Source organism: Canis lupus, chromosome 9, assembly GCF_011100685.1.
Source record: "Canis lupus familiaris isolate Mischka breed German Shepherd chromosome 9, alternate assembly UU_Cfam_GSD_1.0, whole genome shotgun sequence".
NCBI classification, from domain to species: Eukaryota; Metazoa; Chordata; class Mammalia; order Carnivora; family Canidae; genus Canis; species Canis lupus.
Window position 1 is genome coordinate 16,988,974 of NC_049230.1, and position 25,562 is coordinate 17,014,535.

The following is a 25,562-nucleotide window of genomic DNA, read 5'->3' on the forward strand; positions in this document are numbered from 1 at the left end:
CAACCAACCTGCTTAAAGTGATTTGTCTGAAAATTTTTACATCGAGACACACTGTGCTGAACACAGACCTGAAAATGCATTTTAAAAGGCTTTCTAATGAAGCAGATGCAAAACAAATCACGTTAGAGAAAGCTCAGGCCCCGTGTACTGTTGTGAGAACACAGGGTTTCTTAGCCAGGGAAGGTAAGGCCAAAGGAAAGGTGCAGCAGGTATCAGGGTGGAGGCGGTCTGGGGGGACTGGTTGGGGTTCCCTGCCAGGCTTGTGCTCTGAAACTCTGGGGCCCTGCTCTCTGCTGTTGGCACTAATTTCTTCCCAAACTCGGGCATCCTCCGACTTCAGGTCTAAATGTCTACAGGGGCTTCCTTGGTGGACTTCAGGAAATGCCAAATCCACTGATATGCAAAAGTTCATGTGACTGGGCTTGGGATTTTTTCTGGGAAGAGGGGCCGGAGCTTTCTTCCCACATCCAATAGGTTTGAGACCCAGAAACCTTTACTCTAGACTATGGCGGGGGCAGAAGTGGAAGCAGTGTGTGGTTCTAGTAGGATCACTGGCAGAGTGGGGAATGCAGGCCAGTTCCAGCTTCAGAGTGAACTGGCTACCACAGGAAGATGGAGCCTGGAACCACAGAATGCATTTCCTCCTCCTGTGGAAGTCATCCTCCCTGGCAAGTAGCCAGAGTTTTCTATGAATGATGGACACATCCAAAGGCCCTGTTTGGCACCCGAGGTGAGTCTGGCACTGTGCGGGTTCCTGGGGACATAAGGAAGATCAGACCTGTTTTTTTTTGTTTTTGTTTTTAAGATTTATTTATTTGAGAAAGAGAGAAAGAGAGAGAGAGAAAGCAGGGCGAGGGGCAGAGGGAGGAGGGGAGAGAGGCTCCTCAAGCAGACTCCCCACTGAGCAGGGAGTCCTACATGAGACTCAATCCCAGGACACTGAGATCATAACCTGAGCTGAAATCAAGAGCTGGATGCTAATTTTTTAAAAAAATTTTTATTTATTTATTCATGAGAGACAAAGAGAGAGAGAGAAAGAGCAAGAGAGAGAGAGAGAGAGGCAGAGACACAGGCAGAGGAAGAAGCAGGCTCCATGCAGGGAGCCCAATGTGGGACTTGATCCCGGGACTCCAAGGATCATGCCCTGGGCTGAAGGCGGCGCTAAACTGCTGAGCCACCCAGGGATCCCCCAAGAACTGGATGCTTAACTGAGGGAGCCACCCAGGCTCCCCTAGACGCGGTTCTTGTCTGCCCATGTCAGACTCTCAGTCCGGGGATGAGGTGCCCAGAGAAATAACAATACAAGGGGTGCCTGGCTGAATTAATCAGGCAGCATGTGACTCTTGATCTCAGGCCTGTGAGTTTGAGCCCCACATTAGGGATAGAGATTATTTGAAAATAAAATCTTTAAAAAGAAAAAAAGAAAGAAATGACAACATGAGGCTGTCTGTGCTACAAGAAAGATAAAAGAAAGGTCTGGACTGCATAGAGGGAGGAAAGGTTCACTCAGTCAGGAAATGGAAGGCCACCCAGAAGGTAGGAGCATGGGCCAAGGATCAAATACATGGGAGTGTGAGTTCAGGCTGTGTGACCTCTGAGAACCTGTTTCCTTTTTAAACTATAACTATAATTATTCACAAAATTGTTGAGAATCCAATGAAATCATGTTCCCATGGCACATCCATGGATTGGGCTTTAAAGTGGGATTTGGCTTTTGGAAAGATCTAGGAGCAGCACGAGCAGCAGGAGGAGAGGTGCAGCTCAGGGGGGCCCTTGGGTCCGATTCAGCAATGCTTCTGTGCTTGGACTTGGATGGTCCAGCGGTGTGTGGATTCAAGACTCAGAAATTTTGGATTCAATGATAGAGCAATGATACAGCAATTGAAATATTTGTGGGTAGCAGTGATGAAATGAGCAGGCTGTTTATTAATTGGGGGTGCTGACAATCATAATAACCATCGTTACTAACCATGACCGAGAGCTTCCTAGGTGCCGGGTGCCACCTGATGTCACCGGATCATTTGACCATGGTAATAGAGGAGACCTCACAACCCCCTCCCCGGGGGGCTGCTGTCACCTTCAGAACCAGTTCATTCCTGCCCTATCCCCACTCTCACCCAAGCCTTCCTACCCTTACCCTCTGCTGCAAGCCATGACCCTGTCCTCAACATCTCAGGTCAGAGCCAGGAGGGACCTGGGAGACCCCCAGTTCAGCTTCTCATTTGACAGAGGAGGGAAGAAGCCCCTAAAACAAAGGACTTGCTTTTCTAGACCATAGCAAAGCCCCTCGTAGGTGCTGGATGAACCCAGTCAGGAGGCCTGGCTTAGCCTCCATTTATTGCCCTTGTGATCCTGGCTGGGGGTCCTCAGGGTATGATAAGCTGGGTGTGTCCACATGCTCTCTAGGATTCACGTCCAAGCTGTTCATCATATTCCTCAGTGACCCAGGCCACCTGGCTTCCCCTCAGGTCAAGCCACTGAAATGGGAGGCCCAGGCTTGTCCAGGCCTCTCTGGTTCAGGCCTTGGGAGGCAAAGGGGATATGGTCAGGGGGCCGTGTTGCCTTAGATGTGCCCCTGCAGCACCGTGAGGAACCAAGCTCTCACCCACCTGTGGCCCACCTCACTTCCTTTGGGGGCATGCCTGGGAGGTGGAGCTGCTAGGGTCAAAGGGTAATGCTATGTTCAGCTTTTTTTGAGTAATCGCCAAACTGTTTTCCACGGAGGCTGCACCATTTTACATTCCCCACCAGCATAGCACAAGTTCGTTTGCTCCACATCCTGGCCAACATTTGTTATTTTGGAAGCAAAATTCTTTTTCCTCTCTGACAGCAGTCCCTTTGGGGCAGCCCCGGGTCTTCTCTTTAGGATCTGATCTCAGATATCGCCTTCATGCAGCCCAGGTGCTGCTGCAGGAGCTGGGGGCACAGGAGCTCAGACAGCTCGTTCTCCAACTCAAGTGCAGGCCCAGAGCCCCTGGAGGGCAGGTGAAACACGGATGGCTGGACGCCACCCCCAGAGTTTCTCATTCATTGGGTCTGGGGTGGGGCTCTGGAATTTGCATTTCTAGTAAATTCTTAGCTGGTGCTGATGCTACTTTCTCAGAACCACAACCACTCTGAGAACCAAAGCTTTAAGGTACCACTTCTTACATTTTGTCCCTCATTTGCATGAAACAATAGCTCTCTTCACTTCAGTTATTCTCCAAACTCCCCTGCCCCCAGATCTTGTTAGACTGAGCAGTGGGATGGGCAGAGGCTGGAAGGAAATGATTGACCTGCTTCCTCAGTCCTTAGATACTCGACCCCTCTGTCCAGCCTCATCTGGAGCAGAAGTGTCCCCTGTTCTGACACTAAAAAAAAGATAGCCTTTTCCTGGGTCCCCTAGCATCACAAGAATGGTGGCCCCCATATAGTCTTGGATCAGCTTCAGTCGACTTTCCACTTTGAAGCTGTTCTCGGTGAGGAATTGATATTTTATTCAGTGCGTTAAATGCCTGACACGAGTTGAGTGTGCTGAAGGATTGCCATAGAATACTCCCCCAAGGCCTGGTGTGGGGGAGAAAGAACGCAAACCTGGCTTCCCCTCTGGGGTGGAGGGCTTCTCATCCAAGCTCCAGAATCTTTCACTGAAGCTCTGTCCAAGGTAACCAGCCACTTGAACAGTCCTCCCAGCTCCCATCAGCTCCTCCCCACTCTGCTTTCCTGCTGTCCTCTCCCCAAGCTCTAGCATGGAGATCTTGGTCAACCCTTGGCCTCTGGATTTGGTGAACAGTATCTGGCATCTCAACTCCATGTGCATGCCAAATACTTCATTGGGGGGGGGGGGGGAGGGTTCAATTTCCCCACTGGTAAATTAAAGATTTGACTATAGCAATGGTTTTCAAACTGTGTCCCACAGAGCCCAGGGACTGGCTGAGGGTCGGGTATACTCCAAGTCTACCTCCTCTGCTTAATTAGAGTCGCTTCACTTGTATTTACTTTGAATCTTGGGATTCAATGTAAACGACTCATCTGGAAGACAAAAGTTCTGCTGCTAAAAATCACTGGCCTAGATGATCTTGAAGATTTTTCCCTGCCCTGGTTTTATGGTCTAGATTCTGTGGTTTTCTGACCTCTATATCTTTTTCAAGTCCCAGCCCAAGTGTGACCTCAGCCTTGAGTTTTTCCTTGAGTTTCTGAAACTCAGTGCTCAGGAATGTGTGTTTCCTCCAGGACAGGGGTGGCGAGTGGCAAGCCAGGCATGTTGGCCTGTCCCAGGGGGTGTCTCTGAGCTAAGCAGATGGGACTGGCTGGGGTGGAAAAGAAAGGTTTGAGTGGACACCAAGAGCCTTTCAGGTGTGTGTGTGTGTGTATTTTCCACTAAGAAATGGCTGTGAAGGAGTAAGAGGCCATTTCACCGTCCCTGTGATAGGTCTGTGAGAAATGCCAGCAAACTCCTAGGCCCAGTGGAGGGGTGAGAGCAGAGATTGAGTGGTAGCTCCCATCGTGAGGGTCTTTTCTGGATATCAAGTTGATCTCCGGTGACTGAGGTTGATATGGGACAACAAGTGGGCATAACCACATTGGCATACTGGAACATCTGAACAGAATAGAGATGTCCCTGGCATGCTTCTCTGACAGCCAGAAAGGAGGTAGCAAGACAGTAAAATTTGCTGAATTGGAGAAGTTGAGGCCATTTCTTTTGGGGAGAAGGAGGCAGGGGATTCGAATGGGTAGATGGGAGCTATCTATTACCAGGCTTAGGTACATATATCCTTGTTTCAGGAAATGTGATGCACAGGCTTTTGGATTTACACTGAGAGACAGGTGGGTCTCTAAATCATTTTACAGACCCTGAAGCCATGACCAGGACTCAGGCTGAAATATATTACAGGATGGGAGCACTTCCTATGATGTACCTTAAATTGTACAACCATGGCCACTCCAGAGGCACCGGAAATACTCAAAGGGAAGGAGGAAGGGAGTAGTGTGGCAGGATTGTGTGTGCGAAGGGAGTGCCCAGGCAGGGAGCAAACAGGTGGCCTGCATTGAGGAAAAAGCTCCCATCCAGGAGACTCAGGTTCTAGCCTTGCTCTGGCAATTCTTAGTTGCATAAATTGATCAAGGGCTCTGCAGCCAGAGTTGTGGTTGAATCTCAGTTCTACCAATTCTTAGGTGGATGACCTTGGTAACTTATTTGAATTCCCAAGCCTCAGTCTCATGATCTGTAAAGTGGGAATAACAACTGTGGATGTTGTTTGTTGCCCATTTAAAAGCTCATCTCTCCTTTTTTCTTAGATTTCATTCAGATGACATATGCTCAGAGAAGAAGGGCCCTTCTAGCAACTTCAGTGGATAAACTACAATTGGTCTAATCTAAGTGTGGTCATGTCATTTTTTGTTTGTTTGTTATTGCTTGGCTTAGGAGTGGATGGACCTATGGCCCTATTTTAACCAATGAGATATAAAAGGAAGGCTATTGGACGTCTGGGTAGGATTTTTCCCCCATATGCCAGAAAGTCCTGCTGTCGTCTTTCTGCCATGGATGAGGTTGGGTGAGGATGTGATGCTTGGAGTTGTGGCAACCATCCTGCAACCACAAGGTGCTAAGCCTGAGAAAGCAAGGCTAAGATACAAGGATAGTGGAGGAGAAAAATAGAGAGGACTGGATCCTAAATGACTTTACTGAGCTTCTTCAGCAACCCTGGATTGCTTATCCCTCCAGATTTCTTATCTGGGATAAAGAGGATCTTTATTCCATAAGACATTAGCAAGTACACTGTTCCCTGCAGCTGAAATATTCCTCCCCATAACACAGCAGTCTCAAAGAGTTGTTGTAAGGATCAACTTGTTGTAAGCAAGATATTACTACATGGGAAATTCCAAGCGCAGGACTTGGCTCAGAGTAGGTGTTCAATACACACTAGTTTCCTCCCTCTTCCCTATTTTTGTCTCTTAATTTTAGATTTTGCCTGTTCTACCAACCTCACAGGATTGTGGTTTAAAAAGCAAATGAGATAATTGTTATTTATTGCCACAATAATGCTCTAGTAAGAACCACAAAACCTCAGTAGCATATCACAATAAACGTTTCTTTAGCTCGCACATTTGGTTCTCTGTGATGTAGGCTGGCTACCCCACAGGGCTGAGGGCAGGCCATGGGGCTGATGGGCCATGAATTTCTACCCACCCTCCTCCTCGGGGCCAACCGGATATGTTCTCAGGAGCAGAGGAGGAAGCAGAAACACACGGCATATATTCCAGATTCTGCTTCCTTCCTGTTGGCTGGCATCCCATTGGTTGAAGCAAACAGTGTGGCTGAGGCCAGGATGAAGGGGTAGGGCAGGATGAGACACCATGCCCACATGGGAGGGTACCACCAATTTGCATAACGAAGGGAGTAAGGAAGAATTAGGGCCAGTGTTTCTATTTATGTATTTGCTTAATAATCAATCTATCATGATAATACGTAGGAAAGGACTTTATAATCTGCAAAAGTTCTACAAATAATCGTGATGATGTAGATAATGGCCCATGAAGAAGGAAGTTTACATAAAAAGTCCAGAATAGGCAAATTTTAAAGGCAGAAAGTAGATTAGTAGTAGCCCAAGGTTGGTGGGCTTGGGGAGTTTGAGGGTTGACAACTAAGAGGTGTAGGGTTTCTTTCGGAGATAATAAAAATGTTCTAGAATCAAAGGTGGCGATGGGTACTCAACTCTGTGAATAGACTAAAAGCCATTGAATTATATCATTTAAATAGGTGAGTTGTATGGTATGCAACTTATATCACAATAAAGCTGTTTTTAAAAAGGCAAAAAAAGGAGGAATGATCCTGGATTAAGGAGGGGAGAGGTGAATCACCAGGTGGCGGCCATATCTCCCATTTCCCACAGAGCTGCCAGGGCACCACCCTGTGTGACCATGGAAAAACCAACTTGTTAAGGTTTTCTTTGCCACCCTTGGAAAAAAAAAATCTCTGACTTTATCATGGATTCTGTGGGGGAAGAGAACATGGTGTTTATAGCAATTTGCTACGAGGCCAACTTTACAGGAGAACAAGCCTGCACAAGCCTGGAGGGGGGCTGGGGTCTCAGAGCATGTGGGGAAGTGGAGGCTTTTCAGAGGCACCACATGAGACAGGGGAACACTGGTCCCCCAACCCGTGGATGGGACGAAAATCTTCCTGGACCCTCTTAGTGTCTCTGGCTGGGTCTGCCAATGAAAATGATAGAATAACAGAAAACCTTACAAATTCATTTAACCTGAGTTTTATATGACACTGGAGCTATCAGGAAATTAAGACATGAGGGAACGTTCAACCTGAGTGTTTTCATGCAAGTTTTGATGAAGATTGGATGGTGGTAGAAACAGAGCAGGTCAAAGAGCATGAGCAAGGGCAGTAAACTGTGCAAAACTTAGCAAAGTCTGTTGGTTCAGTTCCTTTTCAGCCTTCCTCCTTCTGGGAGGATGGGATGCTCCTTTCCTCTGGGTTTAGAGAGGACACCTGTCATGAGAGGGTCTTATGACCTGCTTCAGGGGGGAAGGGGAGGAAGTTCAGAGAGAGCTTCCTGTTCATGCTGTTTTCTCAGACTTTCTCAAAGTCCTTTAGCTTAAAATATTCACTATGCCAAGATGCCATAATTTGGGGTAGCATGTCCTGAGCCCTGTCACCTGCCTCTGGGCTGGAAGGGGCATTTGCAGAGGTGGGCAGGTGGAAAGGGAAAGGTTAGAAGGTGAGAGTGATGACAGGGTTGGCATGTGGGACCTATAGGGAAAAAGGAAAGAAATCAGGCTATGGGCTGGAGAAGATGAGCTCAAAGGGCAATGTAATAACCATCTTTGGGAACCAGGGGGGTTGTTAACTGCAAGGGGGTCATGTCTACAGGCTCTTCTGCTGACTCTTTGAACTTGAGTCCTTAGGAAGCAAAGCTGCTTTCAAGGAAACTGGCAACTGCCCCCAGCATCCCAGCAAGTGCATGGATACCTGGTCCAGGCTGATATGAGTTTCCCCTTTCCCTAGAACATCTCCCTCCACCCCCTTGGGCTGTCCAACTCCTACCTGTCCTTTAGGACTCAACAAAGACATCTTCTCCAGGACACCTGTCCTGGGATCCTCTAGGTGCCCCTTTGTGATCAATGGCATTCTCTAGCTGAATGCTTATGCTGAATTGAGTTGTTTTCATGTTTTTTTTTAATTTATTTTTTATTGGTGTTCAATTTACTAACATACAGAATAACCCCCAGTGAAGTTGTTTTCATGTTAGACTGTAAGCTCCCTGTCCTAACAATGCCAGAGAACTCATTTGGGCATAACATCTGGCTGGGCAAGGAAAGAGGGAGAGAAGGAAAAAGGGGAGGAAGGGAGGGAGGGTTTCATTGAACTGTAGTGAGCAGATAGTAGGTCTGGCATAGGATGGCCATTACTGGGGCAGGCCATGACCACCCTGACCTCTGACCAAGTGTTGGCATTGCCTTGGTCTCCACTGTTCTAGCACTGTGGTCTTCAGACATCCTGGGCCTCCTGAAGTGACTCAGGGAAACTGGGAACAGTGGCCAAGTCTCGACCCAGGGCTTATTGCACTGATTGCATTGGTCCAAAGTAGTGAATCATATTCCATAGGCTGGGTTCCCTGGAAGCGGAGGCTGAGACAGCTTACTGGGGATCAACACATGTGAAAGGAAGGGAAACAAAAGCAGGATTGGGCAGAGGGGGGAGTGGAACTGTGAGGCCCAACAAAGGCTCAGCCAACTCCAGGGGAGCTCTGGAGTGAGTAGTTAGTGCCTGTCACTGTGCCCTGTTTGTCCAGGAAAGATAGTGGGGCCTCTGTGGCCCCTGGTGAAGGCTGCCCTGGGGCAAAGAGGCTCTCTGCAGCAGAGAGACCCTAGAGGAGCTGAAGACTGGAGACTATGTGCTGAGCCTTCACTCCCTCTCCCCAGCCCTCCTCAGCTGGGCAATGAGTCTTTTCTAAAGGGGGATCTGGGCAGTATGTCTCTGTGCCCACCATAGTTTGACAGTCACTGAAGCTACAATTTATTGAACCCTATTGAGCCAAGATGTACAATTAGCATTTTCTACAAGTGAGGAAAGTGAGGCTTAGAGAGACAAAGTAACTTGCCTGAGGTCACCCAGCTGGGCCAGAAAGTAGGGGAGCTAGACAACCAGACAGGCTGACTCTAGAACACCTACTTTTGACCACTGATCCTAAGTGCTAAGGGGAGGGGGCATAGTTATATAGGGACCAAACAAGTACTTTTCATAGTGAGTTTTTTAAATAGAACAACTCATGAATATGTATATGCTGGGGGGGGGGTGGTCACAAGGAGGCCCTTCACCCTTTTGCTTGGTCACATGCTTCTCACTGCCCTTAATGGAGGTGGAAAAAATTGGTCAGTCCCCTTCCCCCATTATCAACTGTCCTGCTGAAGGAAGGGACAACCCGTGGACATAGCCTCTTCTCCAAATCCCCTATGCCCACTGAGCTGGGACCCAGGAAGCACATTCAGTGAAGAAAAACCCCAGAGTGCAGTTCTAAAGATATCAAAGGGTCTAAGGGAAATCGTTTTGCTGAGAGAATTGCTCATATTTTCATGCTTTTGCAGGAAGGGCTGCTGGAGGTGAAAGATGCTGGGGGCTGGAGGAGAGCCTGGAGGCTGAACCACCTTTCATGGTCCTGGGCTTCACCAGGGAAGTGAGGTAGTATCCCTTCAACTCAGCCTGTGCTGAGCACCCTTACTGTGCTTCCATTTGCTCTGAGGTGGAGGAATGACTAGGATGGTTTGGTGGGTGTGATGTTCTAGGTAAGGTTGGTCTGATTCCATTTGTCTCCCATCTCACCCACCCATCCATCCACCCACCCACCCACCCATCCATCCACCCACTCACCCATCTATCCATTTATCCAGTGGAGGCTTTGTGAGTTTACTGTGTGCCAGACTCTGTTCTAGGCACTAAGGAAACAGCACTAAGGAAAAAGACCTTGCTGTCAGGAAAAGCAGGTCCTAGGCCTTCCTGCTTCCTCTTGTCCCTTCTGAGAAGTAAGAACTATCAGCACTGTTGTAGCTATAAAAGGCCAGATAGTAAATATTTTAAGCTTAAGGGCCTGAAGATCTCTATAGTACCCACTCATCTCTGCCCATCTAGCTTGAAAGCAGCCATAGACAACATGCGTGTGTGACTGTGTTCTTTATTATTGTTATTATTAGAGATTTTACTTTTAAGCAGTCTCTATACCCAATGTGGGGCTTGAACTCACAACCCCAGAGACCAAGAGCCCCATGCTCCACCTACTGAGCCAGCCAGGTGTCCCATGGCTGTGCTCTAATAAAACTTTACTTACAAAAACAGGCCAGCTGGGAGTAACCCTCGGAGAAGCACAGCACTGGTAAGGGCCTCAGGGACCAGTGGTTTTCAACAATGGCTTCATATTAAAATCAGTCAGGAAGCTCTAAAACAATACCCATGTCTGGGCCCCACCTCAGACCAAATTCCCCAGACTTTCCCCGAGTCTGGGTGTTTGTTCAAAGTTCTCTAGGTGGTTCTAATGTGCTATCTGGATTGAGAACCACTGGCCCAAACCAACAGCATCATTTTATATACCAAGGAAAGTAAACAAGTCGTCCAAGTTCACACAGTCTGAATTGGGGGACTTCCCTGAGGTGGCAAAATGGATCTGGTTCTTCTACTCTAGGCAGCCCTCTATCTATGACCCCAGCTGCCTCTTGGGTCTGGAAAGAGGGCGCCTGCTGTCTGCCATTCTTCTCTGTAACAGCTCTCTCCTTCTGACAGGTGGATTTCCCCAGGGAAGATCTAGATGGCCTGACCTATGATCTCAGTTGAAGATGTGATGTTAAGGGCACTGCTAGGGCTCTCTGGAGGACTGGAATTTTGAGCTTATTCATTTCAGAAGGCAGTAGAGAGGGCAGTTGTAAATGCAGGCCTTAGAGGGAAACAGAACTCCATCTAGTAGCTGCATGACTTTGAGTAAATTATTTAACCTCTCTGAGGGGTTTATAGAATAGGAACAATAATACCTGCCTTGTGAGACTGTTGTAAGGATTAGAAGAGATTATGCCGACAAATGTTTTAGCATCATTCCTGGCACAGAACTCGTGCTAATAGACAGAAGCTATTACAATATTTTATTTCATCTTGCTATTAGATCCACTTCTGTGCCTTCCATGGCATTCTGTGTGGTATGCTTAGCAAAGTGAGGGGCAGGGACCCAGATGGAAGAGAGAGGGCATGCCAGGCATGGGGAATGGCTGAGGAAAGGCCCTGAGTTGGGGATGATTGAGTTGTGACCAGGTCCGGCTCTGAGGCAACACGCAGATGTCCCCAGCCCTGTCTGTCTCTGACTCTGCCCTGTGCAGAACCTGTGCCTCTCCCAGCTCCTGAGTGCTGGTTCTCTGCAGGTAGCCTTCTTCCTGTTTCCTGTGGGTTTAGAGAAATAGTCTCAGTGTGAGAGCAGGCATGTCAGACACTAGGACCCTGCAAGGCATACAAGAGGTACAGCTAGTCAGGCTGAAAGGAGAGTGACTCCTAATAAACATCTGAGTAAGAAAGCTAAGAAGCCAGGGCCAGCCGGGCTGGGAGGGCTATGTTCTGGTTGGCTAGCTGGGACTTGTAAACAGAAGCCTTCCAGGGGTTTCTGGGGACCCTGTACTCCCCTGCCCCACAGGCCATCTGCTCTGGGAGGGGAGTAGGTCCTGCCCATCACCGTGCATCCTTCCAGGTGCACAGGGGATGCAGCAGCTCCCCCAGAACTTGCAATCCACCCTCCCTGGTCACTGCCAAGGCCAGGCCTAAGGTGCTGGGCGGTCTGCTCAGGGCCTAGGGAGGGGTGAGGAGGAGGGGACAGGTAGGGAGGGGCCGGGGCTTCTCTGAGTTCTCACAGGCTGATCTCAGCGAAAGGAGAGCCAGAGGGCCTGGAAGGGGACCGGGTGTAGTCTGATTTGGGGTTCTCCCATCTAGGCCACTGGTGATAACGGCATTCAGAATCCCAACGTCACCTTTTGCATCTGGAATAACATTGAACAAAGCGCTTCACTGTGACTTATCTCAGGCTTCCCCAGCCATCCCGGTTATTTTCTTGGGGGCTCAGAGATCTTTTTCTGCTAGTACTGAGGTACCCTTACCTGCCCTTGCCTGACCTTCTCCATTAAGAGAAAGGGGCAGAAGGGCCCTCGTCCCCTAGCTCTTCTTGGCTCCCCCTTGGATCGGGGTGTCGTGGGGGTGGTAGGTACACTGTGTGACATTCTTCTAGGGCTGCAAACCCAGCCCGAGGTGTCACTCGTTCTCTGAGCTTTGAGGTCTGTCCTCCCCCACGAGCTCCCTCCCAGGCTAGTGTCCGCTCCATCCTCAGTCCCTCTCGGGGTGGAGAGGCTGCAGAATCCATCTGGATAGAGAGCGTGGGCTTGATGTGCTGTTTTTAGTTCCGTGGGAGAAGTCACAACAAGGGGTTGTAATTTCTCTGCAATTTTTCTCCTCGATGAGGCATCTGTTGGCCTGCTGTGAGGAGATTCTGAGCACAGGGCCTGTATCTGGATGCAGCCTCAAGGGTGTGACTAGGCCTCATGTCCCTCTGCCTCCTGGAGGCATTTGACTTGGCTCTGAACGAGGGGAGGGAGCAGTTTAGGGGCCTGTCATCCTTTTCTCCCCGCCCACGGCTCCAGCTGACTCACGTGTGGCCTCCAGCCCTCTTTGCCTGAGTGGCACCTGCCTGCGCCTCCATTACCTCTTGTTTCCTGTTCTGTCTGAACCAGTGCACTCCTCGAAGCCATCCCTGGCCCCCAGCACACCTGGTCAACTCAGCCACCACTCTGACCGTGTGCCAGGACCTGTGCTACGTCCCAGAGATCTAGAGATGCACAGGGACACCTCCTATCTTTGGGAAGCTGGCTGCCTGCGTGGGAGGGGAGGCTCAGAGTCTAACACAGGATGCTTGTGCTAAGAGAGAACGTGCAGGGGGCCTGGGAGCTCACAGACAGAAATGCTCATCTTCTGGAGAGGAGTGGCTGGCAAAGCCGGATCTCAGTTGACCCGGATTTTGCTCCAGACCAACCAAATGCAGAGGGTATGACATTTAGGGAAAAATGATTTTAGATTTTGTAACAAAAAATGTTGCTACGTTTACCTGATGATAGGACATTCCTCCTACGCAGCAAGATGCCTGGTAGGAAGAAAGAGTATTTAAAATAGGAAGCTTCCAGGTACATCTTTAATAGCATCCTGCCCGCCACCTCCCTAGCCATGTCAGGCACAATCAAGTCGATCTTTGTCCTTGCCCTGGGCGTCAGGGCTGCCAGTGACAGTTATGATGACTAAGAGTGAACCCAGGAGCAGGTGCTGCTTGAGCTGAGTCTTAATGGGTGGGCAGGACTTTGGCAGACAGAGGGGCTGGGGAGGTGGAAGGAGATGCAGGTGAGGGATGGAGGAATGAAGACACGTACCAATTCCAGAAGAATAAATGTGATTTGACTGGGCAAAGGTTTAAGGGAGAAAAAGTAGGAGGTGGTCCTCAAATGGTAGGTGGGGCCAAATCCTGAGGGCTTTGATGCCATACCAAGGAGGTCACAGCTTCCCAGACTACGAGCCCCTCAGAAGCAAGGCTAGGACTGGGGTGAGGCAAGTGAGGTGCCAATGGGGCAAAATGTAAGGAGGTGTTCACTGTCAGAGTGGTACCAAAGCAGAGCTGGACCCCCTGAGAGTGAGTGGGTCCTTTGTGCCCTCTAGATGCTTCCCTGTCTCACCCTAGACCCAGCCCTGCTCAGGAGAGGGGTCACATTCTATAAATCTTCATATCCCAAGGGCCTAAAATAGTGCCTGATGTAGCAGACCAGTAAATGCTTGTGGAATGAATGAACGAATGAATGAATGAGTGGGGTTCTTCTTCTTTTTTTTTTTTTAGTGGGGTTCTTTTCTATCTGGAATGTGTTTACCTTCCTCATGGCCAAAGTGTGTCACTTCTTTTATGGCTGATTTCTTCCCTGTAGCCCCTCCAGAGAAGTCCCATCTCCCAACCAGGCTGTGTTGTTCTGTCTTGGCAAATTATGTAGACACAGGAGGTGCTTACACTGGAGGTATAATCAAATCTCAGAAACCTCCCTGAACAGGCTCAATAGTTCTAGAATATCCTGGCCCCCTTGGATGGGAAGGATTACCTGCCACCACTACTGATGTTGCTCTTTGGGGTCTCCCTCCTTCTGCTCTCCTTCCCTACTCTTTATGGAACCAGACTCAGAAAAGGTTCTGGAGGTGGTGTCTCCAAACTGCTCCTTCATAGTACCACCCACTTACCCAGCCTGCTTCCTTTGCTCAGCCCCTTTGGACCATGGCCAGCTGGCCACTGCTCATGTAGTTATGAAGGTTCCAGAGGTCTTCTGAGATACCCTCCCCTCCCTGCCCTTCTAACTGATGGCATGCTTCACCAGGTGTAGAAACCATTGGCTCTTGGCTAAGAAATGAGGTTAAACATGAACACGGCTCAGATGTTGAAGCTGGGGGGATGATTAATGACACCACTCAGGAAGGGTCAAGACATTTGCATTTCTGTCCAGTGGAGGATCTGTTTCAATCAGGAAGTTACTCTTGCTGCCCAAAAAAGAATAATAGTCCTCTCCCACGCTCATACTGCTGAAGGGAGGGTGGTCACGCAGCACCGTGTGGGCAATGCAATCACAGAGTGCCCAGGTGGGAGAGCTCCACCAGTGCACCCAGAAGGGGGCCACTGTCCCTCATCCATCAGAGCTGGCGTTCTGCAGACTGTATCCTAGAGTGCACCAGCCTCTCAGGAACACTCTGAGAAAGAATCAGTGCTCAGGTGAACTTTGAGCAGCTACAGAGGATGGGACGATCACAAATAGCAACAAAGAACTAGAGACAATGCCAAATCTCATGTATAGTAAAAACAGCATGGGGCCCCCCAGAGAACGGCTAAGGTCTACAAAATACAGAACAGAATCTACTTCAATCAGGGAAAGAACCAGAGTATCTTCTTAGCTGATCCTGACCATACATTTTTTACCAGCTGCTACGGTTGTAATTACACTTGAGAGGCAGTGTAGGGTACTGGCGACATGCTCTGCGATGTTCTAGCTGTGGACCCTAAGGCAAGTTGCTAACCTTGCTGGAACTTAGCTGTCTCACTTATAAAATGGAGATAATAATTGTTTCTGCCTCATAAAATTGTAATGATGAAATAAGCCCTAGAAGAGGCCCTGACACATAGTTGATGCTATGTACTTGCCAATAGTGATAATCAAAATATTTTCTGCATAATTAATTGTATTGACCTCTCATTCTAAGCCTGGAAGGGTTCCATCATTTAAAATTTCAATTCTTTGTCCTTTTCGTAAAGTCCAAGTTCAAGAACATTTCTAGATGTTATGGAGACCTGGGCCAGGTGGGCCTTACCTGACTTAGAAAGCTGAGTCTGGAGCCCAGAAAGGCAGGCCAGGTAAGCAGCACCCCTTCATTCCTAGATGCCATCCTTTTGAGGTCCATCCCTGTGTGCTTGGGTTCAAGTCACCGAGACACAGCTTACCCTGGCCTTTTGGACTAGGCTGAAGGCATCCCTGGACTCTGCTTCACATTCCGAGTGTCTGCTTCTCTTAGCAGTGGTGCAGAACTTTATCTGCCCTACTGGGAGGCATTGGCGGAGTAGAAAAAGAAAGGTTCAATATTTGGCTGGGATGTTTTTCCCCCCCATTCCCCTGTGCAGGAATGGAAAGAGCAGGTCCACGATGGATTTTCTGTCATCGCTGCTCAGGGTTTAGGAGCTGGAGCAGTGTGGCGTCCCTGCCCTGCCTGGTAGCTGAAGGTGAGACTATAATAAACAGGGGAGATGAGGAAAGAGGCATGTGGGGATGAGGTGCTTTGAGCCTGTTCTGGGCCTTGCTGACCCTGGCCTGGGCAGCAGCTCTGGGGGAGCAATCTGTGAGTCCGAGTGCACCTTGGCAGAGCTCCCCTCCTGGGTACCTCACATTCCATCCTATTTGCTGTATTATAACTGTTGGTGGAGTGGTGTGCCATATTGCAGGGGCTGCTGACTGGGTCTGGCCTGATAGCCTTCCCACCCCCTTCTTTATTTTTTTTTTTCACCCCCTTCTTTATTGATCAGAGTTTGCTCTCCCGGCTATGGGAGCAGATGCCCTCGTGTCTCCCATCTCATCCCCTTGGATCACTTCCAATTCAGACACAGTGGTGTTAGACAGCTCCCATCCACCTCAAGCAGCTGCCACCTGGCCTTGAAGTCCTGCAAGCTGGCTCAGCCCTTGTACTGGGACAGCCTGGAAGGGGAGGTGGAGAGGAGGGACAATCCTTAACTACTGGGGATCAAGGATGGGAGAAGTGTGTCAGCCTCCAGTCCTTCAGGGGTCAATCCTGCGGTGTACTCCACATGGCCTCTGGCCCTAACCAGGTCAATAACTCACCCTTCACTGGCTTTCCCACCACCCTATTTTACTCTCCTCATGCCTGCTCCCTGTAATCACCTCCCTAACGAATTACCCGCATTGAAGTTACAGCTGGCTCTGCTTTCTGTGAAAGCAGTGCAGATAGCGCATGACTACTTGACCTGGCAAAGGTGATCGGTCCAAAAAACAGGCATGTCACCCAAGCAGGCTAATCAGAATCCTTCTGTGGGAAAAAGGGAAGCTCTAATTTGGGGGAGCTGCTAAGGTTGCCAGGGCCAAGTGCTTGGGCTGTGGAGGAGGCTATGGCTGTGTGGGGGAGCAAGGTGCAGTGAAAGGAGGAGAGACAAGCAGGGACAACAGAGGGCTGGGGAGAGTCTTGGTGTATTGAGTCTCTGGTGTGAGCTCCAGAAGTTCTGGTTCCTGTTGCTTTTTCCTAGCGCTAGAAGCCTGGAGCTTTCCCAGCAAAGGAGACAGTAAATGCCCCAAAGTTGGTGTGAACTGGGGTTCTGTTACTTGCAACTGGGAGAGACTTGGCTAGTAGAATCCTTCTGCATCTCCCAAGGAACGAGAGCTCCTTGGGCTCCTAGACTCCCCACCTTCACTTAGATCCTAGGACAGTGCCTGAAGGCATCAGGTGCTCAGGAAACTAGGCTGAACAGGTGGATGAATGGATGTGAGTGAACCATCACCTATGCCTTTGCTGTCCTTTCTCCCTGCTGTCAGTTGGCCTATCAGCCTGTTTTCCTATGAAACGGGACAAGATGATTAGGCTTTAGATTGTGTAGAAATTAAGAGTACAAAATTGAGTAGATGATTTAGATCCCTGATATGAGGAGAAAAGGGGCAATGGAAAGGAACCAAATGTTCTTAGTATTTACTACAAGCCAGACTAGATACATATTTCATAAAATTTTGACAACAACCTCACAGGGTAGGTATTTTTACCTTAAAACTGTGTGAAGTAAGGCATGGGGTGGTCAAGCACTTTGCCAGAGCTTTTACAAACAGTTATCATTACACTCAGAGTGTGATTGAAAACATCCTAATAGACATCTGGTGATATCTTGTTGTGTTTTTAATTTGCTTTTCCTTTTTTTTTTAAAAAGATTTTATTTATTTATTCATGAAAGACAGAGAGAGAGAGAGAGAGAGAGAGAGAGAGAGAGAGAGAGGCAGAGACACAGGCAGAGGGAGAAGCAGGCTCCATGCAGGGAGCCCGATGTGGGACTCAATCCCGGGACTCCAGGATCACACCCTGGGTCGAAGGCAGATGCTAAACCGCTGAGCCACCCAGGGATCCCCTAATTTGCTTTTCCTAATGTCAAGTTGACTTCTCATGTGCTTATTTGTATTTCTTTTTTGGTGAATGTTTGTTCAATTTTTTTATCCAGTTAAAAAATGGACTGTTTATTGGGTTGGTTTTTCTTGGCTTATTATTGAGTTTTGGGAGTTCTTTTTATATTCTGGATACCAGTCCTTTATTAGATATAATATGTGCTTTGCTGATATTTTCTCTCAGTCCATTGCTTGTTTCTTCATTTTCACAGTAGTATATCTCTCTCTTTCTTTTTTTAAAGATTTATTTATTTATTTAAGTGAGAGAGAGCAGAAGGAAGGGCAGAGGGAGAGAGAGAGACACAATCCTAAGCAGGCCCACATCCAGCATGGAACCTACACAGGGCTCAATCACACCACCCTGAGATCATGACCTGAGCTGAAATCAAGAGTCGGACCCTTAAAACACTACACCACCCAGGTGCCCTACACAGTAGTATCTCTTGAATAGAAGTCTTTTATTTTGATATGGTTTGACTTCTCAATTTTTTCTTTTGTGCTTGGTCTTTTTTGTGCCCTGGTCCCAGAATTTGAACCCAGATCTGTGGGCCTCAAAGTCCTTCCTCTTATTACATTTAGTGCAGTGTTTCCTCAACTTCTATCCTCAGACCAGTGTTAAATGGGCACCACCAGAATCACCCAAGGAGCTTGCTGAAGATACACAGTCCTGGGCGCTCACCCAGGGGAATCTGCTTCTGTGGTCCCAGGTTGACCTGGGAATCTGCATATAGATACAAGATTTTATTTATGTATTTGACAGAGAGAACAAGCAGGGGGAGCTGCAGGTAGAGGATAGAGGGAGAAACAGACACCCCACTGAGCAGAGAGCCTGATGCAGGGCCCTATCCCAGGACCCTGGGATCATGACCTGAACTGAAGGCAGACACTTAACTGACTGAGCCATCCAGAATTTGTATATTTAACAATTTTGTCTGTGGGGGATCAGGTAGGTGTGAAAAGGGTGTAATGCAGAGCTCTTGGCATCCCTGAGCCTTTAAGCCTGGTTATTTCTTGCCTTCTAGCTGGGTCCTACCAAGTGCTGCTGATAGTGGCATTTCTTGGTCTGTTTCTTATCGGGTCCCCTCCCCTTTCTTCCTCCCCAGTTCTTTGGCAGAATAGTCAACATTCAGCAGATGATCAAGACATGCTTTTGAACTAACCGACCTACTCACCATCAGTAGGGGGGAGAGGCAGCCCTACTCCACAGCTGGCACTAAGTGGAACCAAGTAGAAACTATAATTACTGACCTTGGTATGAAGTGCTCTTGTGCAACCCTGTTGAGCTGTGGGCGGCCACTTAAGCCAGTTTCCTCAAACGCCAGCCCAGCCAGAGGGTTCCCCACCTGGAGAGACTGTTATTTTAAAGTATCTCAAAGATTGGCTCATTGGAGTTGAGAAGGACACTCCTGCAAGTGAACAGCTGTGCCAGCCTCCAAATAAAAGAAAACTGTATTCATTTGCAGTAGGAGGTGAGGTTGGGGAAATGGAGTATGCTTTGGTTTAAGAGCAAAACAAGTATCTAGAGCTCTTAGCAACTTTGCCTGGCATGTCAGGTTGTGATCTGCTTTCTCCAAGCAGATGGAGTTAGCAGGGGGGCAGAAATGAAGTTCACCTTCAAATCATGGGCACCAAAGAGGGTAGCAAGTCAGAGAACTAACATCTATTGAACCCCTACTCTGAGCCAGGTCTTCATATTTTATTTAATCCTTTCAATAACACATCAGGTTGGTATTATTCATATTTTACAGCTGGGGGAAACTGAAACTCAGAGAGGTTATAAAATCACCAGGAAGCACTAATCCAGGATATAGAACATAAGGGGCTGAGCTACTCTAATAAAGAGGCTTCAAAATACAGTAGCTTAAAGAATAGTGATATTTATTTCTTTCTCATCGAACAGTCCCAAATCAGTAAGAAAGCTCTACTCCAGGCAGTCACTCAGGGACCCAGGATCCCACCATCTGTCACTTCACAAGCTCCTGCAACTGGGGTTGGCAAACCTTTTCTGTAAAGAACCAGATAGTGAGCATTTTAGGCTATGCCAGACATATGGTCTCTGTCCTTGCTTTGCAACTCTGTTGTATCATGAAAGCTGCCATAGACAAGTGTAAACGAATGGGTGTGTCTGCATTTCAATAAAACTGTATTTACAGAAACAGTCCATAGATTGGATTTGACCCAATGGCCATAGTTTGCTGATGACTATGCTAGAACAGTAGTAGTTCTCAAAGTGTAGTCCTAGGGAACTAGCAGCAACAGCAGCATCTGGAAACTTGATAGAAATGCAACTTCTGGGGCACCTGGATGGCTCAGTTGGTTGAGCCTAAGCCTTCGGCTCAGGCCCTGATCCTAGGGTCCTGGGAATGAGCCCCACATCAGGCTCCCTGCTCAGTGGGGCGTCTGTTTCTCCCTTTCTCTCTGCCTCGCCCCCCTGATTGTGTTCTTCTCTTTCAAATAAATAAAATCTTAGAAAAGAAAAGAAATGCAACTTCTTAAGCCAGTCCCCAGGTCTATTTAATTAGAAACTTTAGGGATGGAACTCAGAAATCTGTCTCTTAACAAGCCCTCCAGGTGATTTTTATGCATGTTGAAGTTTAAGAACCTCTGTTCTAGAACCCTGCCTCTCAGCCCTGGCTTCACACAAGCACCACCTAGGGAGCTTTCAAAGCTTTCAATGCCCAGGCAATTACATTAGAGCCTCCAGGGTGAGATGCAGGCATCAGCATTTTTAAAGCTCCCCAGCCGATTTGCAGGTACAGCCAGCAGTTGAGAAGCACTGCCCTAGAGCATCCTTACCATCTGCATGGACAGAGTTAGTTTTCAACCCGACCTATCACAGCTGCTTCTCCAAGGGGAATACCCTGCACTCCCCAAGGTCTGGTGTTTGGTTTCTCCCTTTGTCTTACCTTGCAATCCCTCAACACCCTGGCCCCTTCCTGGGGACCCTGTGTAGGGTTTCATGATAGGGCTGATTTTGGTTCCAGTTTGTTAGGCTAACCCATTTCTGGCAGGAGTGGGGAAGGAGGAAGGGATGGCTTGGTGGGTTAAGGGTGTGGAGTGGAAAGAAATCAGAGGGAGACAACCAGAAGAGGCAGAGGGAGTTGACACAGCAGGAGAACTTGGATAGGGAGGCCACAATCACAGTGACTTGCCACTGGGGCTCAGGGAGGCCAGTTCCCTTCCCTGCCCATGCTATAGGGTGACAAAGAGCAGTCTCCAGTTATCCCCAAGTCTTCCTTTATAAGGCAAACACTTATATGGCACTTATTGTTTGCCTGGAAGGACTCTATGTACTTTACATCAATTAACTCATTATATCCTCATAGCAACTCTCTGGGGTAGGGACTATCATTACTCTCAATTTCTAGATGGAGAGACTCAGGCTTTAAGGGGATTTACACAAGGCTACATAGGTAATACGTAGTAGAGGTAGGATTCAACTCAGGAACTCTGGCTCCAGGGCTTAGCCATTGGCCACTATGCTCTGCTACCTCTCTTCATAACAACCACAATTATTATTATTCCCATTCCACAGATGAAAACACTCCCATGTAACTTGCTCAAGATCACAGAGCCAGGAGGTTGTGGAGGCAGGATTTGAACCTAGGTCTCTCCACCATCAAAGCTCTTGGATTTGTCAGTTTGCCCCACAGCCTGGTTTCGGTTCTCCTCCCAACTCCCCTCCATCTGTCCATTGGGCATATTCTGGGTTTGCACGTGTGTGGCTGACTCACAGGGGAACAGGAGAGCCCATCCTCTGGAGTGGGAAGGCAGACTTTATTTCTGTTCAGAGCCATCTTGGGTTGATTCTGGGAGAGCTGCCAAACCCAGCTGACACATTTTCCCTTGCCAAAGCTGCTGAGTGGGTGGGCCCCCGGGGGGCCCCCGGGGGCCCCATGACACCAACTCCTCAGATGAGTCTCAGCACCCAAGGGAAAGACCGGCATGCTTGTTTCATCTGCCTTAACTACAATCTCTTTCCCTGAGGGGATTTACTGGTTCCGGTTGCTAAAATCTCTTCCTTACTTCCTCTCTGTCCTGGTCCAGAGCCAAAAGAAACCCCAAGAAGCCATTTGTTCCAGACTTGCCTTTAGGCAACTGAGGTAATCCTGGTTATTCCCATTTTACAGATTCAGTAATTGAAGCTAGCTGTGGTTCCGAATTGGCTTATCCTCTTTCCATCAGACCTATAATTTCCCAAATGTCCCTAATGATAAGCGTGACCTGGGGCACTTGTCAACTATCTAGATCACTAGTCCTCTGCTCAGAAAATTCCAGTGCAGTAGGCTAGAGCTGGGCCCCAGGAATCTGCCTGTGAACAGGGTGCTCTTCATCATCAGGGGCCCCTGTCAGGTATGGGGATTCTCTCCTACTTCAGGTACAAGACCTTGGCTGGCTGTCTCAGCTATCCCCCAAACTGTAATAGTTGCCCCTGAAACTTGGATGAGTCTTGTGGGTTTAGCTGCTCACTTAGCAACATTTACTTCCCAGTCCAATTTGAGGAAATCATGAGGGGGCTGGTAGGATGATGTGGGTGTCACCTCCATCCTCTCTAGACAGTTCTGCGGTGTTCTCCAGAGGATGTTTGCCAAGGATCATCAGAGATCTTCCAAGTGTCCTCAGATATATGGATATCTTATCCCCATTTTAGCCAAATCTTCAACATGCTGAGGGGCTCCCTACTTCCTAGAGGTCCCAGCCCTTTTGTTTCTGGTCTGCTGGAAAAGCCAAAAGGCATTGGAGGGAGGAGTTTGTTTCAAGGTGTGATACATATGGAATTTCTTCAATACTCCACCCTGTGTAGGTGGAGCCTGATTCCTTCCCCTTAAGTGTGGATGGACTTAGTGACTTCTTTCTAATCACAGAATAAAGTGGAAAAGGCAATGTTCAACTTCTCAGACTAGGTCACAAAAAGCACTGTGGCCTTCTCTTTCTTGGATTACTGATGCTGAGGGAAACCAGCTGCCAGGTCATGAGGACACTCAGCCCAATGGAGAGATGCTCGGGAACTCTCACACAGTGAGAGATTGAGGCCTCTTGCCCACAGCTAGCAAGGAACCAGGGCCTTTGGCTGATAGCCATGTGGATAAGCCATCTTGGAGACAGGTCCACCAGCCCCAGTCCAGTCTTCAGATAACTGCAGCCCAGGCCAATGTTTTGTCAGCAACCTCCTTAGAGACCCTCTACCAAACCCCCCACAGCCAAATTGCTTCTGAATTTCTGGTTCACAGAAGCTGTGAGATAGTAAATGTTTGTTGTTGTGAAATAATAGTATATATATAAAAATACACACATGAATACACACGTAGAATAGAATATATATATATGCCTCTACTTCCTAGCATGGAGTTTCTAAAACCCTTGCAATTATTTAACTGATAAGAGCAATAGGGGTATCTTTTGGTCTGATATTTGTTTTTTGTGCCCGGTTCCTGAGACCGAACTCCTAAATTTCTTAGAATTTCCTGGGTGGCAGGAGTGTCTTTTGTTTTAATGAGGTGACTCTTGGTAGGGCTCCTGGATGGCTTTAGGATGGGAGCTGGTCACCAGAAAGACCAAGTCATGATTAGAAGCTTGGAACTTTCAGGTCTACCTCCATTCTTCAGGAAGGGGAGAGGAACACAGTAACTTAATGATTGGTTATGCCCATGTGATGAAGACTCCAAAAAAATCTCCAAAGCATGGGGTTCAGAGAGCTTCCAGGTTGGTGCACATGTCCTTGTGCCTGGAGGGTGGTACACCTCACTTCCATAGGGACAGAAACTCCTGTGCTCCAGATCCTCCTTGACCTCATTCTTTATATCTCTGCCTCTACTTGTCCATTTGTATTCTTTATCTGATTCTATATTATATAATAAATGGGTAAACCTAAGTGTTTCCTGAGTTCTGTAAGCCATTCTAGCAAACCACTGAATCCAAGAAGGTGATCGTGGGAAGCCCAATATATGGCCATTTAGCCAGAAGTGTAGGTGACGATTGGCATCTGGAGCAGTGGGGGGACAGTCTTGTGGGACTATGTCCTTAACCTGTGGGATCTGAGGCTACCTCCAGGCAGATAGTGTCAGAATGGAGTTAAATTATAGGACACCCGCTGGTGACAGAGAATTGCTTGATGTGTGGAAAATGTTCCCACCCATTTAGTGACCAGGAGTGAAGTGTGATCATGTGAGAGTGAGGGAGAAACTCAGGAATGTTTCCTGTACAGTTGTTTTAAGCTACTAAGTTTTGCGTGAGTTTTTAAAACATAGCAATCGCTAACAAATGCGCAAAGCAGAGTGGAAGACTTCCTGCATCAGCTGAGGGTGGGCGAGACAACTGAGGCAGGAGTGCTGGCCCAAGGCCTGCCACCCTGGCACCTGGGGGGCGGAACCCAGCATTTGTAGGGATGGCACTTGCCAGCATGCCCTTCTATGTGGGGTCAGCACTATTATTCTCCCTGTTTGGCCCATGAGGACACCGGGCCTTGGGGCAAGTCAGATCACGTGACCGAGGCTGCTGTGCTGGTTGGTGGGGGACCCAAGGCTTGAGGCCAGTCTGTTGGTCCCTGCCCATGTCTCCCCGCTCTTCTATGCTGCCTCGATCATCTTGGTGACCTTGAGCTGCCGAGGGCTTTTCAAAGAATTTGTCCATAAGCAGCCAGAGCCTGGGCTCCCTGGCCCCAGCTACTGGGATACAAGGTGTGTGAGCACCCCAACAGCTCCTGCTGTGTGAGGGGCCTGGAGTAGGGTGGCCCCGTGCACTAAAGACCTAGTGAGTAAGGATGAGGGTTAGGCAGCCCCACCTTTGGCAACAACCCCCACCCCCTGCTTCCCCATCTAGACACACAGAAAAGTCTGTTTGCAATCAGGGCCCTTGGCCTAACTTCTCTTACCTCCACCCCACAGATGCCAACAGTGGGAACTCGGTCAAGAAATGCATGCTCAGAGAGATGAACCTTGACACCATCCCCCCTGCCCGGAGCCTCAGGTGTGAGGCTGTTGCCACTCACCGGGACATGATGGGGGATGCATTGGGCAAGAGGTGAACCCAGGCCTCGGGGAGCGGGGGTGCCTTCCTGGATAGTCAGGTCAGGAGCACAGGGCTGGGAACGAGGGTCTGGGGGCAGTCTTGGGAGGTCAGCTGCTTAGCAGTTGCCAGAAGTTGTTTGTCTCCTGGGGCCTTGGACTTTACTCTTGGTGCCTGAACTCTTTCTTCCAAATATCCTTCTGCGGACCTGGACAATGCTGCTCTGGGACCCTCCTCCAGAGCTCCATTCAGGCCTTGGAGGGGACACTCTTCTGCCCTGTCTCTCTGATCACAGCTTCCATTCCAGCTACGACCCCAGCGCCCACCTCAGTGCTCTCTGCACAGCCCACATGCTCACCACCTTGGGGCCAGCAAGGCTCACTAGGTCCCTGGAGCTTCCCGCGGCCCCACCCTCTTCCTGAAGAAGCCTGTGGGCTCCTCGGTGCTTGCAAGGAGTCTGGCCTCCTCCTGCCACTCAAGGCCCTCCAGATTGTGTTGCACCCTCCCCTTCACCCTCTCTCCAAGATGGTTTGAATCAGGGCTCCGCTCCCCCGACCTCCTTGGGATGAAACCCCTTCTATAGACACCCTCACTCCCCTGCACCCACGTCCCATAGTGGAAGTATAGGAGAGGCAGATGGATGGGTGTCTGCACAGTTGAGGGGCAAGGTGTAGGGACAGGCAGATAGGGCAGACCCCAGGATGGACAGATGGACAAGGCATCGAGCTCTCCCCTTTCCTGAATGGCCACAGGAGGAATGAGGTCGCCGCCCCATGCCTCTTGCAGAGATGCTGAGAGTGTGAATGAGAACAGCTTGTGAGGGGCTCTGA